This window comes from Rhinopithecus bieti, unplaced genomic scaffold (genome assembly GCF_001698545.2).
Source record: "Rhinopithecus bieti isolate Rb0 unplaced genomic scaffold, ASM169854v2 scaffold_6907, whole genome shotgun sequence".
In the NCBI taxonomy this organism is placed as follows: domain Eukaryota; kingdom Metazoa; phylum Chordata; class Mammalia; order Primates; family Cercopithecidae; genus Rhinopithecus; species Rhinopithecus bieti.
In genome coordinates this window covers 3,579,201-3,585,904 of record NW_016805647.1, presented here as the reverse complement: position 1 = coordinate 3,585,904, position 6,704 = coordinate 3,579,201, and the positions used below count along the sequence as shown (strand labels likewise).

The following is a 6,704-nucleotide window of genomic DNA, read 5'->3' as shown; positions in this document are numbered from 1 at the left end:
AACTTTCCTGCTGGAGAGGGAATGCCCTGGGACAGTCTCCCCTTTTCTGGCTGGGATTCTGTGGGCCTTGGGTAGGGGCTGTGTGTCCCCCCTAAGGCTGGCTCAGAGCTCATCTCCCAACACTCCATCTGCCCAAACCCAGTTCCCTGACCTGGGAGTGAGGCAGGGGAGCAGGCCCCTCCATCGGGGAGGACCCTCTTCTGGGCAGGGTGGCTCTTCCCCCATCAGGATGAAGGGAAGCTCAGAGGTGGCAGTAGGTGGGAGAAAGATAGACACACCCAGGCCCACTGTGCTTCACACACCCTGATGCTGCCCAGCAGCCCGTGGGCTCCAGACCTTTCAGGTAAGAGCAGGACAACCGCCGCTGCCCACCCAGCCACGCACAGCACTGGGTACACTTTAAGCACACGCACCAGGCACACAAGGGTCGACCCCGACGGAGACACACCTCATCCCCTTCGGACTCCACCTCCACTTTCGCAGCCACCCACACCCAACCCACAACTCACACCTCACTAACTCCATCCCACCACCCAGTAGACCCACAGCCACCACCCTGCACACACAAGTAGACGCCGCTCCACCGGTCTACACCTAAACTCTACGGGACACTGCGTCCCTTCCCCTAACGCCCGTGGCCACAACTCCACGTGGACTCCACTTTCCACAAGCACACACGAGGCGTCCCACCCCGGGCTGGCCTTCGGGCCCCAGTGCCCCACGCAGCCGTGGACACCACTTGCACGCGCCCGACTTCCCGGCCCCGCGCGCTGCCCCCTCCACGCGGTTCGGCCCAGGCACCAACTCGGCCGCCCGTGCGCCCTGCCCCGCCGCCTGCTCCGCGCGTCCCCTCCCTCCGCCTAGCCTCGCTTGCTCGCTCGCTCCCTCCCGATTTGGGAAGGCGGCCGCGGGGCGGGCGGGGGAGGGGCGGGGCGGCGAGGGTGACATGTGAGCGGCGCGCGCCGGTGGCAGGTGGAAAGGCGGAGCGGCATGGAGGCGTAATAAGAGAGTTGGCGTCGGAAAGAGCAGCCCCAGTCCGCGGGAAGCGGGCGGTCAGTTGGGGCTCCGGCGGCCCCCAGGCTCCGAGCGCCCGCCCGCGGCCCGGCCCGGCCCCGAGCCCCCCACCGCCCGCGCCTGGCCCCGGTCGCCCCTCTGGCCCCGGGTCCGAGCCATGGCCGCTGAGCGCCGCGGAAGCGCGCCCCCGCCCCGGACCGTGCCTGGCCCCGCCCCCCCAGCCCGGCGCCGCCCATGGCCGAGGCCCCCCGCGCCGCCCGGCCTGGGGTCCCTCGCCGGGACGCCCCCCGCGCGGAGCTGGTGCGCTCACGGCGTGCAGAGCGAACGGGCGAGGCGGCGGGGGCGGCTCCCCGCCCGCCCTCGCCTCCTGGGCAGCCCCTCTGCCGCCGGGCGCGCCCCTCCCTGGGCTGGGCTCCGGCTCGGGCTCCGCCTGCGGCCAGCGCTCCTCGGCCGCGCACAAGCGCTACCGCCGCCTGCAGAACTGGGTCTACAACGTGCTGGAGCGGCCCCGCGGCTGGGCCTTCGTCTACCACGTCTTCATGTGAGTTTGCGACCCCGCGCCCTTCCGCGTGTCCCCGCGCGAGCCTGGCCTCCCGGGGTACTGCCGCCCCGCTCCGGCTCCGCCTTCTGCCCCCTGCCTCAGGGCCGACCCTCATCTCTCTGCCCCCAGGCCTGAGCCCCATTTCTGATCCCCTTGCTGAGCCCTATCCTAAGCCCTGATCTCCCAGGCCTGACCCTTGCTTGACCTCGCTTCTGACCTCCCCGCACCACAACTGCTTATTTCCATCCTGACCGCCAACCTCTGCTCCTCTGTCCCAGGTACTCCCCACCGCCAGCTGCCTCCCCAGAGTCCGCTCAGCAAAGTCTGGGGACCCTGGAGTAGGCGCCCTTCTGCTCTTCCCCACCACTGTCTCCCTGTGTTCCAGACACAAAGAGGACCCCTTGGCTCCCACACGCTTCTGTCACTTGCTCCCCAGCTCTGAGCTATGAAGGGCTCCCCTCAGGGGTGTTCCTCTCCAGGGCACCCCTCATTCCCACCCCTGGCCAGCTGACTGTGGGTGTATAGGGGTCCCCGTGGGCCACCTGGGCCCTGACACTCGCCTCTGCTGTGTCCGACTTTATCTGTGTCTTCCCTCAGTCTTCCCCTCCACCCTCAACTTCCCAGTGGCAACAGCGGCCGCCCTGCCTGCCCTGCCCTGCCCTGCCGGCTTGGCCCAGCTCGCCTGCCTTGCTGGCTGGCAGCACCAGGCCTGGCTCTAGGCACCAGGGGAAAAAGAAAGAGGAGAGGGGTAGGTATGGAAACACTGTCGCTGCTGGGGCCCCCTCCTCCCTCTCACCAGGCTCCTACAACTTTCAGAAACACTGACCCCTCTTGGATGTAAAGAGTGAATTTTGGCAGCTCAGAGCTCAGTCTTGGGGGACGGCCTGGCCCAGCCGGGAACATGAGAGGCCCCGCAGATATCAGTTGAAGGGCTGGGCCTGACGCTGGGACGTTCAGAGATGCCCAGAGAGAGACCTCTGGTCCCTGGAAAGTGTGTAGCTATTAATCCCTTTTTGCTGCCAACAGAGAGGGCCCTTTGGCGCTGGGGTCTCCTGGGTGGCCCACCTGCCTGCACACCTGACCGTCCAGCAGCCCTCCTGCTGGCCTGGCTGTCCCTCTGCCAGCCTGAGTTTCCACCTGTGTGCAAGTTGGCCAGTCTGCTCATCTCTCCACCTAACTGTCCGCAGTCCTTCTGCTTGCCTGTTTCCATCCATCTGTGGCCTGTGCAGTTATCTGGGTGCCTGTCTGTGCATCTGCCTATCCACCTGTCCGCCTGACTGTCCACTCTTCCTCTACCTGTCTTTTCCACCTGTCTCTGGGTCTGTCCTTCGGCCTGTCCCTTGGGTGCCTGCTGGCCTGCCTCTGCCCCATCTGAACTGGGCCCACAGAATTTCAGAGGTGAAGGGGAGAAAGATGCGGCACAGGGAGGGGTAGGGTGGGAAAGAGGACTCTCTCGGCCATTAAGTGCGTTGGGGGTGGCAGCTTTGACTCTGTGCAGAGATCTCAGCTGGGCTAGCCCAGGGCAGAGAGTTGAAATTGCTCAGGACATGAGGTCAAGCTTTGGTTCAGGGTCAACGGTTAGGAGTAGCCCAGCCCTTAGCGCCCATTGGGAGGCCTAGGATGAATGTTTGTGGCTTTAAAGAGGCCCGTTGGAGTGAGGAAGGCCCAGGGCTGGTGGAGTTGGGGGTGAGGGATGGGGACTGCTCCCTAGGAGTGGCTGAGTGCCCAAGGAGGGTGAGACACCCCCCAGAGAACAACTGTGCCCTCCGTGGGCTCCTCTTGAGAAGTGACTTTTCCAAGGCATGGCTGGGCCTGGGGAAACCAATAGGGCTCTGAGGTTGGGTCCTTATCCCCCAGGCTTGGCCTCATGGCCCCCACGAGGGTCAGTGGAGGTGAAGGACCTGCCTCCTGTCCCCTGCCAGGCGCTATGGTTGCCTCCTTTGAAAGGACCGCCCTTCCTCTCCAGGAGCTAATCCACTGGCACCTTTGCCCCACATCCTGCCCTTTCCCAATGCCAGGAAATGCCCTCGCCAGGGCCGTGCTTGTCCTGACCACTTGTCCCCGGGAGCCTAGGGCCAGGGCATGTCTTGGGAGCTCTGGGGGAGGAAGTATGGTGTGAAAGCGCCCTGGTGTTTAAGGATCTCAGGGAATTGGTCACCCATCTTAGAGGTCAAAGGGAGCAGAGGTGTCAGGAACCCCACCTCTTGTGTGCTCTGTGACGTTGGGTTGATCGCTGTGCCTCTCTGAGCTTTAGGTCTGTAGGTCGTCAAAGTGGGTCGAGGCCCCAACCTTGCGGCCTCTCTCGGATGAGGTAATGGAGTGGAAAAGAGCTTGGTAAGCTGCGGGGGCCTGTCTGAGCGTGAGAGATGGTTGTTCTTATTGGGGCTGGGGGAGGGGGCCCACACGGAAGGTCTGTCTTGTTTTTGAGGAGCTCCAGATGTGGGGTTTCTCAGTCACACTGCAGGGTTTTGCCAGGAAGTACTTCCTGCTGTTGGACTCCTAGCTTGACCACTACACTTTTCCTCAAATCCTTTCTCTTCTTCCCAATCTCCCTCAGTGGCAGCCCAAGTGAGGGGAGTCCAGGGAGTACCGTTAGCTAGGACCCCCTTCCCAGAGATGCAGGCTGTGGCAGGAGGGGCCCCAGCAGAAGAGCCTGCAAGAGAAGGGCTCTGAGCTGGGCGCAGTGGCTCTCGCCTGTAATCCCAGCACTGTGGGAGGCTGAGGTGGGAGGATCGCTTGAGCCTAGGAGTTCCAGACCAGCCTGGGCAACATGGTGAGACCCCTGACTCTACAAAATTTAAAAATTAGCTGGGCATGGTGCTGCACACCTGTAGTCACAGCTACTTGGGAGGCTGAAGTGGGAGGGACCGCTTGAGCCCAGGAATTCTAGGCTATTGTGAACTGTGATTGCGCCACTGCATTCCAGCCTGAGTGACAGGATGAAACCTTGTCAATTAGAGAGAGAGAGAAGGGTTCAGGAAGGAGGGAGCTGGGGCGAGAGGAGCCCATTAACCCTAGGGTATGCCTCCCTCCCATCTGCCAGCCGGTGCCCTCTGAGCCCCACACAGCCTGCATCATTCTGGCTCCAAGAGGTGGAAGATTGCCTAGAGTATAAGCCCGGATTCGGCCTGTCCTGCGGCAGCTGCAACCTCTGGGAAGAGAGGACTGCTGACTCCTGTCTTCTCCTGTTGGGATCCAGAATGAGGGGCCACTGGGCCCCTTTCCAAGCTTTCCATCTCTCTCTAGACCCTCAGTCTGGTCACCAAACCCCATCCCCCTCCTACGCCCCAGTCCCTGATTTAAGCCCTCAAGCCTTCACAGACCCTGCTCTCTGAATTTTAAGAAACACCGCCTCATGGCCCATCCTGCTCACTGAGCCCTTGAGGGGAATGCTCTCTGTCCCCTTGCTGCCCCCTCTCAAAGGCCACTCCAGCTTCCCTTGAAGTCAGAGTGCTGGAGGGGGCTGGGCCAGACCCTATCTCCCTCCATCCTCCCCAGCCACTATGAGCCGCATGCCTGCTGCTCCCAGCCCCCAGGGCCCAGCAGACTTTCTCTATGTGAAGGTTTGCGGCTCTGTAAACATCCTCTCTCAGCCTTGTCCCTGGGGTCAGAAGCTGTGGGAATGGGGAGGGGAGGAGGTGGCAGCAGCTTCTGGGGCCCGCAGACTCCTAACCCCGAAGCCCCCGACCTCCCACCCCGGCCATCTGAGAAAGGACATCGCCTGGGTTGGAAATCATCCCAGCAAAGGGTCCTCAGAACCCTCAGGCATCCCCACTAGGTCAGTCGGTCCTCACATTTTGACAGCCCCATTTTACTTGTAAGGAAACTGAGGTTCTGGAGTCCAAAGTCACCTGGGAAATGAGTAGCAGATACAGCGGACTCTGTGCAGAGACCTCAGCTGGGCTAGGCCGGGGCAGAGAGTTGAAATTGTTCCTGCTTCCTTGCGCGGGACTGTTCTCTGTTCCTAGTGGCCACCAGGCTTGGCTCTTGGAGTCTGAACTGAAATCTGTGGTCGTGTGTGCAGCATCAGCTGCACCGTGGCACCGTGCTGAACTCTCTCTAAACCGGTCTCATTGTGTGCTTCAGCAGCCTTGTGAGGTGGGCACTGTTGTCCTCCTCTTTTGACAGATGAGGAAACTGGGACTCAGCAGAGGCCACCCAGTTAATGTGGAAGAGCCTCAGCCCAGAGCGGGGACAAACGGAGCTGCTGCTCTCCGCACCACAGCCTCAGCTAGCAGCACCCCAAGCCCAGGCTCCTCAAGAACAGCGCTCCTGTGTCATCTGTCCATCCATCCCCAGCACCCTGCACACAGTCAGCAGGAGGTGGGCTGTGATGGCATTTTGTGGAATTGAGTGGAAACTGCCAGCCTTACCCACTGCAGCCACGTTTTAGTTGTAGACCCACGTCACTGCTGCGTACCTGTCTGAATGTCTCACACACACACTCACTGCAACATCGACACACAAACCCAAACACACACATAGCATCCATCCAACAAAGAGTTCTAGCTTACAGCTGCCTCTACCTTTTCCCTGACTTCATACACTCGCCATAGACACACACCCGGGCCTGTGGCTCCAGCCCAGACCCCTAGGACAGAACAAAGCTTGCTCCTGAATTTTAAGAAATTCAGGAGTTTTTGGCCTTCACCTATACACAACTGCAGGGCTGCCCTGCGGGTCTGTGTGTATTTTTGTAGCCATCTTGGAGGGCAGCCTCAGAACTGTGGAGGAGTGGGGTGGCTGGCTTCCTAGAACTTTGCTGGCCTTTGCTCCTCCTGGAGGGCCCTTGGAGGTCCTTCGATCTGACCTTGTGGTGTACTGCTGGGTACACCAAGACATAGAAAGGGGCAGCTACTCATCCAAGGTCACACCTAGTGAGTTAGTGGAGAACTGTGCCAGGAACCCAAGCCTTTTGTCTCCCAGATCAGGACTTTAGATAACAATTTTCCCAACCTAGCCAACAGGGGGGATGGATGCTCTAAGAACTTTGCCTTGTGATTGGGAAAGTCTTTGAGTGTGACCCAAATTTTTCGTGCTGCTGTTTTTCAGCCCCAGTCCTTTTGCTTGGTCTTTGTAAGGAGCTGGGGAGACCATCCTGTTCTTACACTGCCCTCCCCCTCCCCCTCGCACCCCCCCTCCCCTTCGC

General features: G+C 61.1%; 1 protein-coding gene across 1 annotated transcript in view; it reads left to right on the top strand.

Moving 5' to 3' along the window:
- Positions 1–1,173: 1,173 nt before the first annotated feature.
- Positions 1,174–6,704, top strand: part of KCNQ4 (potassium voltage-gated channel subfamily Q member 4) — a 56,549-nt gene continuing 51,018 nt past the window's right edge. The window contains exon 1 of the mRNA XM_017873270.1: positions 1,174–1,555. The gene's annotated coding sequence lies outside the window, so the exon portion shown is untranslated. The remainder of the gene's footprint in view (positions 1,556–6,704) is intronic.